Here is a 12,999-nt window from a genome sequence, read left to right as displayed (position 1 = left end):
GAAATGAAGGATTGAAAAGCACAACATGTGAAAGCAGGGTGTGCCGCTGCACAGAGTCCAAAGTTGTTAACAGGTGTGCTTAAATGGTCATCACTGTAGCCAAACCGTCAGTATGTCTAAATAAAGCATCTAAGTCTACCTGGCGACTCCACCATTGCAACCACTTGCAGCCACTTCAGTGTCCGATCAAACTAAAGAATGGCAAATTTGAAACACTTTAGCTACCGAGACGAGTGATTCTTGGACGGTCATGTGGTCTTCTACTCTGGTGCTTTCAGCTCTTGCCTCTAGGTGACCGCAGAGAACTTGCATAGGGTCGGCGCTGTGACGCGCCACGGGCAGCTGTCAAAAGATGCCCGTGAGTAGAGAGTCTTTTATCCTCCCTGTGCACGCCAGAGGTGCATGCCCACTAAATCACGTGATGAAAATGATGTCATGATGCCAGCAGAAATACTACCTCAATCAAAAGCGAGGGGGTGGGTGGTTCTGCACCAGCACTCCCTGACACTGGGGGCAACTTTACCTTATTGAGGAAGAGAGCCAGTGATTTCATGGTCAGCAGCTTAAGCCAGTATTGCTATGTTATGTTAAAGCTATTTGTATAGCGCACCGTCAACACCGGAATTGGTCCCCAGGCGCTCAGGCAGATCTGTTAACGAGAAGGCGGATTGGGTTACTAAGGTGAAGAGGGAGTAGGATAGTGAGAGAAGTGGTGTCCTGTTGCATATATGCCAACATTCTGTGACCAAAAATCTGTAGGAATCTTAAAGGTTCAAAAATAGTCAGGCGAGGAGGTAATGATAGGAATGGGCGCGTCAGCAGCCCATTGTCATTGAATGAGCCCACCGCCACGGGTGCATTCAATGACAATGAGGCACCTGCCATGCCTTCTGCCACAACGCCAGCTCGGGGAGCCCTTGAAAGACTCCCCCGAGCTGGCGTGGTGGGGGGCTAATGGCGCCTTTTGTCAAAGGCACCCGCGGCAGAGGGGCGCATTTAGTCCACCGCCGTGGGTGCCTTTTACATCAAAAGCCTGCATGCCGTGCCTTCTCCCGCTATGCCAGCTCGGGGGAGCCCTTGAAAGACTCCCCCCAAGCTGGCGTGGTGGGGTGCTAATGGCGCCTTTTGTCAAAGGCACCCGCAGCGGAGCGGTGCATTTAGCCCATTGCCGTGGGCGGCTTTTACATCAAAAGCCTGTATGCTACGCCTTCTCCCGCTACGCCAGCTCGGGGGAGCCCTTGAAAGATTCCCACAAGCTGGCGTGGTGGGGGGCTAATGGCACTTTTTCTCAAAGGCACCCGCAGCGGAGGGGTGCATTTAGCCCGCTGCCGTGGGTGCCTTTTACATCAAAAGCCTGCATGCTGCGCCTTCTCCCGCTACGCCAGCTCGGGGAAGCCCTTGAAAGACTCCCCCGAGCTGGCGTGGTGGGGGGCTAATGGCGCCTTTTGTCAAAGGCACCTGCGGCGTAGGAGCGCATTTAGCCCACCGCCGTGGGCACCTTTTACATCAAAAGCCTGCTTGCCGTGCCTTCTCCCCCTATGCCAGGTCAAGGGAGCCCTTGAAAGACTACCCCGAGCTGGCGTGGGCAAAAAAAAAATTTAAAACAAAAAAAAAAAACATTCAAAACACTTTTTTTTCAAATCAGTATTTGTTGCCAATAAATCGGTAGGTGGTAGGACTGCTTAAAATGCGGTATCCTACCACCTAAATCGGTAAGGTTGGCAAGTATGCTGTTGACGGCTTCAGTTCGGTATACACCGTGAGCTGAGCTTTGGTTAATACTTAACAGTATTAAGGGTTCAAGCAGTCTGCTGGCTGTGGCTGCTACTAGAACTCTCTTCATTATACAGTAGAAGCTGCCTTGGTACCTTACGTGTTAAGATACGTTCAGCCACACTCGGACTGAAACAGTTAGTCTATACCAATGCTGGACGTGGAAAAAGGGAACTAGTTGTACTCTGGCTTCATCCAAAAAAGAGGGACTGGGCTGGCAGGACAGGTTTGCAGCTGGGTGGGACGGGCGTTGCAGGGAGGGACAGAGCGGGGCAGAGCAGGCCTTGACCCTTGGTTTGAAATGTTAAATGCATCGTTTTGTATTGTGGCCAGACTAGACATTGGCCTCATCATGCGCTGGGTGGTAGCCCTTACATGCGGTGGTAACGCTATTACCGCTGCATGTAAGGGCTGGCCCAATCATGAGTCTGGCGTAACATGGGAATGGGGGACTTAACGTAACTCGGGATCCGGCGCAAATTGCTCCGAACCGAGTTGAGGTAACACAAATAGCGTTGGGCAGTATCCCGGCGTAATTAGCTTATGATGAGGCCCTTGACTTAGAATATTAAACTAATGGCACTAGATTCGTCCCTGACAGAAATGTCAAAATTATATATTCATAAATAGAAATCTTAGATACAACTCTGCATGCAAAATTAAACAAGATTCTGTGAATCATCATTTAAACTAAAGCAAAAAAATTACAAATATAGTTTAAACCTATTTTGATTCGCAATAAAATATGAACTGGTTGGGGCTCTATGCATAGTATGTACAAATGTAATGTCCCTCCATGAATAGTACAGGAAGTTAGTCCATCTATGAGAGGTGTCATTTTAATGTTCATTTTTAATTACTGTGTCTTTTTTCTTAATAAATACCTTCAAAGAAGCGTTTTATAATGTGCAATCCCATTGGAAAACGTCCTGTGAATCAGGCCCTCCGTTCTTTGAGCAAGCCCATACCAGTAATTAAATGAAATCCACTTTGTAGTTGCCAGTAATCATTTGGCTGCAGTCACTTCATTTGAATCTACACATTGACAAAGACAACAGATTTGGCTTTTGTGTAGGCATGGGATAGGCACTTGCCAGGCATTGTCATAATGGTACTACCTGACCATAAAATGCAACAGCTGAGACATAGTGTGATTAATTAGGCATACAAGTGTCTGGCATGTGCCTATCTAATACCTAAACACAAGCTAAAACTGACACAGGTTAGAACTGTTGACCTCAGTGCAAGGCACATGTATAAATTAAGTGGTTAAAGGTAAACTTGTTTAAGGCTTTTTTATTAAACCTGCAGCACTTTTGCATCTGTAATTACGTTATTAACTCTTAACTCTCAGCAGACTCCTTAGAAATAACAGTGACAGGGCAACGTTTGATTTTACTACCCAACGGGATGTGTTTTGGGCTGGAGGTGACAGTTTTGGTGTCCACTAACAGGTGTACACTATTCTCATCCTACTCATTAAATCTGTCCCATTGCAAGGGTGTTGTTTTTTCTAATAGTGTAATTAAGTTCACACTATTTGAAATAAAGACTCACATTTTTGCAGTTAAATCAGAGTGGGATTAAATAATTGACCAGGATCACACACTTTGGCTAAACAGTGAAGCAGGGATTTTAACTCACTCTGTGACTTTGATCACGTACCTTCCAAGCTTTAATTGGTAGAGTTTTCGTTTGAAGGCCTACAATAATACTATCTTACAGAGTTTACTTACCAAACACACACATTGCATAGTAAAGTCACTTAACATCATGCAAATCCTTATAGCAACATGTTAAGCCAGCATAATGTCATTATGGCTTTCCTTTACACATCCTGAATGGTAAACGATAAGTGCCAGAATGAAAGTAATGCAAACCTGAAAAGTCTATTTAACCCTACTGCACTTTCAGTGATTTAAAGCACGCAATAAAATAAATTGTTTACTAGTCTTAGTTAAGTGTGGAGATTTTTTGTTACAAACCACTAGCTCGTTATTCATGATGTTGAGAACATTTGATTAGTGACATTTAGCAACTCTTTTGTGTCAACCTAGTAGATATAATGTAAATAAACAAACCTGTGAATGCTGCCTTGTGTTGCTCACTGTATCTATCATCGGTTAGCAAAGTAACTGGTGCTTTGGGAGCTCTTTCAATTGTAAATGTACCATCATGCATATGGACTCCGCTGCTGATAAAAGAAATGTGTTTGCAGGTGGTCGTTAAGGTGCTCAGGCTGCAGAGCCACAGACGACGCTGTGTGTGTCTCTATGCTAGCCGTGACTTGGGGAAACTGGCAGTGCTTGAATGTCCGGTCCGAGACGATTCTATATTTGGCTCAGGAGAAAGAAAAAAACATCCACACCGCTTTTCTTGAGCCTTTGAACTAAAGGTACACTCTGTAAAAACCCAAACAAACTAGTGGTATAGTAGTAGTAGAAGTACCAATGATTTATATTACACTTCCTTCTCTGGTCTATACTAGGTAACAGGTCACATACAGGGGCAAAGGTGCAAGTCAAAGCATATAAGATGCAGGTCTGGAGTTCGCAAGGCATATTGTCTTTGGCATAAATGTCCTGCATTTTGGGTCCTAACTGTAAAGTCAGAGTGTTAAAGTGGTCTCGGAAACCCCAGTTTTAAGCAGAAAGGAGAGGCCAGGGACGTCATTTAGCGGTCGCCAGGGGGTCGCAACTGCGACACCTGAGGTCTCCCTTGCCACCCAAAAAAAAAATGTCATTTTTAATTTCTTTTTTCTTTTTAAATGCCACCTCCCATACCGCCCAGACGCCAGCTGACTTAGGAACCTAACTCTGTGCCGTTCTGGGTGTGAGCGCTGCCCTTCTTCACTCAAGCATCGACCAAGAAAAACACGTGGCGGCCCTCCCACCAGGTCCCCTACGTGGCGCTCCCCGCGGGCGCGGGAAGCCAAGGGTCGCCATAACACCGGGCTCGCGCTGCTCCCATCACTCCCATCTCGGACACCCGGCATCCAAGACCCAACTCCGAACAGCTAGGTGGCGACCATGGGAAAAACTGACAAATCCCAGAGAAAATTGAACTTTGAAGCCAGCTCCTCCACCAAATCAACCAAACCCACTAGCAGACCAGGGTCACCTACACAAGAAGACACCCAAGAGGAGGAACAACCTCAGAACATTGATATCAGGGAAATCTTGCTAGATTTGAAATCTGGAATAAGCGGCCTGGGAAGCAAACTAGACACATTATCCTCCAAGGTTGACAGACTGCAACATCGTCTAGACAAACACGAGGACCGGCTGGAAGCAGCTGAACAGCGGGTGTCTGACCTGCGAGATGGTGCAACCTCTCTGGCCTCGAGAGTCTCATCGCTCGAAACTCAGATGAAAGTCGTGAATGCAAAAAATGAAGACTTAGAAGGACGCTCGTGAAGAAATTACATCAGGATCATCTAGGTCTGGGAACACCAACTCGGGACAAAAATGGAAGAACATGTCGAAAAGATCTGCAGATATCTATTCGGAACTGAGATCCTCTCCCACATGTTTGTGGTTGAAATGGCACATAGGGTCCCCAACGCAAGACCAATCCCAGGAGCAAACCCGCGCCCAATCATAGCGAAACTTCTAAACTATAAAGACTGCGACTCAATACTCAAGGCAGCCAGGGAAAAAGGGGACCTCCAATTCGAGGGAGACAACATCCAATTCTTACCAGATTTCTCTCCAGCCATCCAGGCCCAACGCCGACTGCAGGACAACCAAATACAGTACTCAATGCTTTTTCCTGTGAAACCATGCGTCCAACACGACTGCAGAGTCCAATTTTTCATCACCCCTGAGGAAGCCAATGACTATCTGGACCGAGCAGGCTGTAAACCCGCTTCCAATAATCTGAGACCACCGCGCAAAGATCGAATGCGGAGAGACCCACCATAGTCCAACCCCAGAGCAAAATATGAAGTCTGAATCTGGCCACACTCACTGCCACAAATTATCCACCCCAGATACAATATCCTGCAAATCAAGCGAGCCCTTCCCCATTGGAAGGCTGCTGGCGCCCCAAGCACAGCAATGTTTACCTATCTGTTTTTAAGGGAGGGTTCACAGTGGGCTAGTTGGGAGTTGCCCACGCAAGGGAGCGATAACTGCGGGCGAGTTGGGAGTTGCCCGCGTATGGGAGGGGAAATCTTTAGAGTTGTAGAAAAGCACAGGAACCAAGCCCAAACACCCCCACCACCACCACTGGTGGTATATCTCCGACCATGTCAAAGCCTGCAATTGAAACCGTTGATCAAGCTCCACCAAACAAAAACGACAACTAGACTAAAGCACCCACCGTCATCCAAAACCAGAAACAAACCCGGAAAGATGAAACGATCACAGCACGATAGTTAATCTAGCCACATGGAATATCAAAGGGGGCAACCAACCTGCAAAAACACAGAAAACAATTCAGTACCTCCGAAGACACCACATTGATGTGTTCATGATCCAAGAAACTCATCTCCTCCCCAGCTCTGAGAGCAATTGGGCCCGAGATTGGGGCTGCCATGGGTACGTTTCATCATACTCCTCATTTGCGAGGGGAGTTGATACCCTAATAAGTAAAAGAACAAAGTTCAAACTCATCTCAACGGAAAAAGACTCGGAAGGCAGAGCACTTCTCCTACGAGGAACACTAGAAGTGGAAGAGGTTGCCCTAGTCAATTCCTATGGACCCAACACAGATGGTGCTAACAACTTTGACTGGGTGATGACCCACCTCGAGTCCGTAGGGTCATCCACAATCATCTGGGGAGGCGATTTAAACACACCACTAGACCCATACAAAGATAAATCACAGGGGACTAGAGCTCCACCTTCCAAAGCCAGTCGGCAAATTCAAGAAATATGTGCCGCCTACAATCTGATCGACATCTGGCGACATACGCACTGCAACGCCAGAGAATTCACCTTTCACTCAATGGTACACAATACAGACTCCCGTCTGGATCACTTTCTAGTTTCATTCCAGCCACATTGCCAGTGGCTCACTCCACTGTCACGCTTATATACAACCCAGCTGCCGGCAGGAAAAGCAGACTACAATGGCGATTTAAGTCAGGATCTCTACAAGACCAAGTCTTCGCAGATGAACTGCGTGCCAAATTTACCACCTTCTTGGAAATCAACCAGCCATCAGTGGTGTCTCCCGGTGTAACGCTCACCTGGTATCCACGGGGACGTCACTCAGCCTGTTCGGACCTCTTACGAACTCAAAACCTTCCCTGGAGTCTACTCGATTGGAGACTGGGCCTGAAACACAGGATTGGTAGAGATTAACTCCCTACTGTCTCTGTGTGCTTGAACCCCTTCTTCCCCGGGGTCCAACCCTTCCCTTTGATCCACAGCTCACCTTGTTTTCTTGGAAAGTGTGCTCTCTGTCCTGCTTTCAGCGAAGGGGCACGTTGATTGATGCAGGCTCGTTGCTATCTAGTTACTTCATTGGCAAGAGTCTGACAGGTAAGTATAATGAGTCTTTTGAACAGTTCTCTAACTTCGTTCCTATCCTTCCTTAAATGATGGCCGGCGTCCGGGGATGGCGATGTGCTGCTGAGATGAGTAGCGCTGAAGGTGAGTGAGAGCGCGATGCAACCCTTTCGTATTTGTATTGAACTGAGTTCTTTTTCTGTGTTTTTTAGGTGCCGCGACGTTTTCAGCGTGGATGCCGGTTATGAAGAAGAAATGCAGTGAGTAAGCGCGGTATGCGGCGCCTCTAGATGTTTCCACACTAACCTGGAGTGTCTTTTCCCTCTTGCAGATGGATGATAAGTTCCGGAGACAGAGTTCCCTCAGAGCGGCTGGGATTCAGGTAAGCGCTTGAAGCTCGTACAGTCTTTAAAAATAAGCAAAGATTTGCTGAATGCTTACTAATGACTTTTTTTCGGTTCTTTTCCCTTTTCCTTAGGAAGCGGCGTGCCGGGATGGGAACGACACCGCCAAAGATGCCCGCAGAACAGAAGGAGCGATGAATGATGGGTAGAAGCGCTGCAGGGTAAGGCTGTTCCTAACGGTGTTCTTGTTCTTGCAGGAGCTGAGCGCATAAGAAAGATGCAGGCCTACTGGAGACCGATCCAACACGGTGAGTGTCACGCTGCAGGTGCAGAAAACACAAAGCATGTTTCTCAGCCTGGGCATGGCTTAAATAGTCTTTGGGTATCCCAGGTGTCTCTGTGCTGAACCACACCCAAAAGACTAGACTGCAGATGCAGTTCTGGGAACCGAAATATGTGGGGGCATCCATCTTGTCCCCATCAATGCACTACAAGTCCAATCCCCAATGTTATCCTACGGGAGTGAGTGAGTCTGGTGCCACAAGCGACAAGTCTGACTCCAAGTGGGTCTTTAGAGGGATGGAGAGGCCCTTGAGGGCCATGTAGGTGATCGTGGCCTGGCTCCAGCCTGACATCTTGGCGGGCTGGGGACATGAGGGGCAGGAATCATGACACCAGGTCTGCTCTGGGAGACCATGAAATGCTATATTAGAGGGGTATGTCTAGCGAAGGAACAAGGCATACTAAAACTTATCCGTAGGGAACTAACTTCCAGCAAAATCAAATTGAAACAATGGGAACTAAAATACACCCAATCAAAAGACCCAGGGTCCCTGGCCGCGCTAAAAGAGGAACTAGACAAGTTCAGGTCAACAGCAGAAAGAGAAATAAAGTTCCTATCCCGAGGTCACAAAATCCGGCAATACGGTGAGGGCCAAAAACCTGGCGCCTTGCTGGCACGCCTTATCGCAGCTGAGCAGAAACCCACCCTAGTGAAAAGGATAAGGAACCAACGAGGAGAACTAGTCCACACAGAAGAAGAAATTGTCGAAACGTTCTGCACATACTATCAGGAGTTATACAGTACCAAATACAACGCAAACCAGGCGGATCTTAACCAATACCTAAACGAGATTGAACTATACTGGATGGAAGAAGCACTGAGAGAACCACTGAATGTCCCTAACTGCCTGGAAGAAATCCTTACGGCCATAAAAAATGTATCTAACACGAAGGCCCCCAGCCCTGACGGCCTAACTGGTGAATTTTATAAGGCACACGCCCACCTCTTGGCACCAGTGCTCCTGCAAGTCTACGAGGAAGGGATAGAACTAGGAACGCTACCCCAGACCCTGCGACAAGCAACTATGATCCTTCTCCACAAAACAGGAAAACCACATGATGACTGCGGCTCCTAGAGGCCGATTTCACTGATAAATCTAGACAATAAAATACTTGCTAAAATTCTAACAGCCAGACTCCTCCCGCTTATACCAGGCTTGGTTATTGCCGACCAGGCGGGCTTCATTCCCGACACAACACCTCCTTCGGGATTAGGAGGATTTTCGGAGCAATGGCAGCACTCAACCCTGAGGAACAAGCAATAGCCGCACTACTAGACTCAGAAAAAGCGTTTGATTCAATTGAATGGTCATTTCTATTTGAAGTAATGCGCCGCATGGGACTGGACACCTACTTCCTCAAACTTGTAGCATTATGTACAAGGACCCATCTTCCATCATCACCATGGGAACCACTAAATCCCTAGCAATACTACTACAGAGAGGAACCAGACAGGGCTGCCTGCTATCAGCGATGCTCTTTGCACTGGTAATGGAGCCCCTGGCGTCAGACCTCTGAGTTCGTCACTTACAAAGAGGCTTAACAATCGGTCCACATATGTTTGTGGTCTCACTCTACGCGGATGATATTGCGCTCTTCGTACACAATCCGGCAGACAACCTAAGGCCAATAATGCGCACGATAATTAAGTTTGGCAGCTTCTCGTGGCAGAAGATCAACCATTCCAAGTCTATCATAGTCCCCCTAACAGAGGCTACAAAGACATTTGTCGACGACTTCGGATTCAACTGGCAATCATTGAAAGTCAAATATCTCGGTATTTAACTGTCAAGATACCATGCAGAAGTCATGCAGGACAACTTCGGAAAAATGTTGGAAGCAACACACAGTAAGGTGATGAGATGGAAACTTCTCCCACTTACCCTGTGGGGCTGTGTCTCACTAGTGAAAATAGTGATCCTACCCAAACTCCTGTATCTCTTCATAAATATTCCTATTCTATTATCACAGCAATTCCTAAAATGTATCGGAGTGTAATACTTGGCTTGGTGTGGGCGGGTAAGGTGGCTAGAGTGGCATATTCCACACTCATTCAACCCGTAAGAAGAGGCGGCCGACCGGGAACAATACTACTGGGCCGCACACGCCCAATTCCTAGGGCATTGGTATGCCACAGACTTTGTTAGACCCCACGTCCAAATCGAACGGGCACTGGCGACACCCTATCTCCTCAGAACATTAAATCTGGGAAATCTACAGGTGCCCCACAATACACTTAACATAGTCGAGGTCACGCACTATATCTGGAAAACAATCGCAAAAAAAATGCAACATTCAAACGAGGTTCTCTCCATCAATTCCAACGAGATTCATAGCAGGGCTACCCCTAACCACAGAAAGAACATACTTGAACTGGACAGACAAACTGCAAATAAAAACACTCGAAGACCTCTTTATCAAAGGCACCTTTATCACCCCACAACAAGCCAGAGAGGGGAGGCAGCAACGCTCTAGACCTATTCACATACTTCAGACTCCGCCACACACTACAGAATGCTTTGCCCACGTTTCCCCAACAACCTCCGACATGCCATCTTCTCCACGGAGTAATCCAATCTCAAGGGGATGGAAGGCTCATCTTGGAAATCTACAAGTCGTTACTGAACGACACGGCACCTACCTCCCAGGCACCAAAAAAGAGGTGGGAAAGAACCCTACAAACCACAATAACAGATGAAGACTGGTCATACATCGCCCATCAAACACAAAAAGTCTCCTTGAACACACGGTATAAACAGATTCACTTCAACGTTATCCATCAAATAGACTGCACCCCGGCGAAACTCCACAGACAACAGTCGACGACCCCAGCAGCCTGCGACAGATGTAAAGCTCCAGAAGCAGACTTTCTTCATCTGGCATGGACGTGCCCCAACATAGCGTTCTTTTGGGAACGTGTGCTAGAGAAAATATCTGCAATCACTGGAACCCAACTGGAAGTAGACCCGGTTCTGGCACTTTTGGGTCTAACCAAACACCTCCCGTGTATCGGCCGTAAACTGACAGATCTACTACTTGTCTTACCAAGAAGAAGAATTGCAATACACTGGAGTAGAGGGCCACCTCCGAACCTCCAAGACTGGCTCAAAGACGTGACCTACAGTCAAGATGGAGAGACAAACATTATAAAGACCCTGTCACTCCACGCAAGACCACCAGATATCTGGGCCCCATACATTGCATATCTGTTATCAACCGCTGACTCAAATTTATCAGGAAGCTCGTCCCCAAAATCCACCCCTTAAAGACTCAATTTCTTCACATCTATGACAAGAGGAAGAAGAACTAAGCAGCTCCCAGATGGAAAAGACAGTTACGCGAAAGGGAGAAAGTGCCGGGGGATGGAGGGAGGAGGGAGGGAGCCAGGAGGGTGGGGGGAGGTATACTGTGCATTGAGTTTAATTGAGGTGTTATGTTGTAAAATCCAAAAATAAAGTTTTTTTAAAAAAAATGCCACCTCCTGGGCTGTGACGAGAGCCATGTGACTCTTTACTTCTGGAGATGCTGGTGTTCTTGTTTAGGCCTAAAATATTTTTTTTAAATGGTAAAAAACCACTGGGGTTCCACAAGGATTACACTTTCATCTATGGCCTCGCGGGACAAGGAAAACTTGCCTTCACGTATGCATGTTAATGAGTAGAGTTCCTCAGGCTTACTTCCCTCAGTTTCTGTTTCAGGCGGGGCAGGTGGTGCAGAAGGCGTCTCACCCCCCTCCGTGCATACATTTAATATCCAGTCAGCAGGTGGCTCTTCCTCCTTCGACTGTTCAAACATTCTCCAAAGCTCTAGAACAGCAAGGCGTTTTTCTAGTTTCTTGCCTGTATATGTGGCATGCAAGTAAGTCGTCCTGTGTTGTAAGACGGCTTTGGATAAGGACCCATTTTGTGGCCACGGCATAAACATCTTGTGGGCGGTACCCTTAACCCACTCGGTGCTATATTCCTTAAGCTTGGGTGCATGTTTCGGCAGTTGCATACATAAGTGGCGAGACCATAGATACTCAGGGTTTTACAGAAGCTCACAGTCGAGTTCTCTTTACAGGCACACTCCCAGTCTCCGTAGGAGAGTGCGAGATGAATGTACCTTTACTATATTCACGTCAGACCCCAGTAAACATTTTGGGTCGAGACTTAATGACAAAGTTGAACATGACAATCTCATTTACGGAGGAGGGCATAGTATGCTCCACTCCAGGGATGCATTATTCAAACGTGTGCAAAATGATCAGGGCATACTCCGGGCACATAGCCATGAGAGCTATACCAGTAGAGCCAGAAGTTTTTGCATATGGCATGCAAGTGCTCATGGCAGGATTGCCAGGCCTTGCAGATAGAACTATGATAACCCCTGATGAATTTTTTATTCAGACCAAGAATGCATGAAGAGGAGGGACAAGTATTTCCCTTGATGATACATACCGCAGCTGTGCGAGGGAAAATAGCATTGGTTGAAGGCTACGATGATGAAGGCAGACAATGGTGTGCAATTATCGCCATTGAAGAAGGGTGTCAAGTGACTGATGTCACCAATGACGATCTGTTTGAAGAACAACCAGACTCAGAAGAGACATATTTTGGGTAAAAATGATCAAAAGAGAAGTGCCGCAGAGAATGATGTTGGTACTGATACGTCCGGAATACTTTGATGACAACAATGCCCAGGTGCCTGTCTCAGTATGGACTACAAGACCATATGACGTAGGCCTCCTGAAGGGAGTGGGAGAAGTGAAAATTAAACTGAAACTAGCAGCAATTTTACAGAGAGCTCGACAGTGCCCCACGTCCAGAGAGGCAGATGAGGGGATCGCGAAGACAATTTCCGCCATGATGGACCAGGGCATCTTGGTGACGTCAGAGTCACCATGCAATACGGTGATTTATCCTGTCAAGAAATCAAAGGGAGGGTCTTGGCGTTTAATTCAAAATTTAAGAGCATTAAATTATATTGTTGAAGCTGAGTTCCCTCTAGTCCCTAATCCATCTACAATCCTATGTAATATACCCACAGAGGCAAAATATTTTATGGTGATTGACTTGAAAATGCCTTTTTCTCAATCCCGTTGC

The sequence above is a fragment of the Ambystoma mexicanum genome, chromosome 11, assembly GCF_040938575.1.
Source record: "Ambystoma mexicanum isolate Mex_15411 chromosome 11, UKY_AmexF1_1, whole genome shotgun sequence".
NCBI classification, from domain to species: Eukaryota; Metazoa; Chordata; class Amphibia; order Caudata; family Ambystomatidae; genus Ambystoma; species Ambystoma mexicanum.
The sequence above is the reverse complement of the archived record's forward strand: the minus strand, read 5'-3'. Positions refer to the sequence as shown.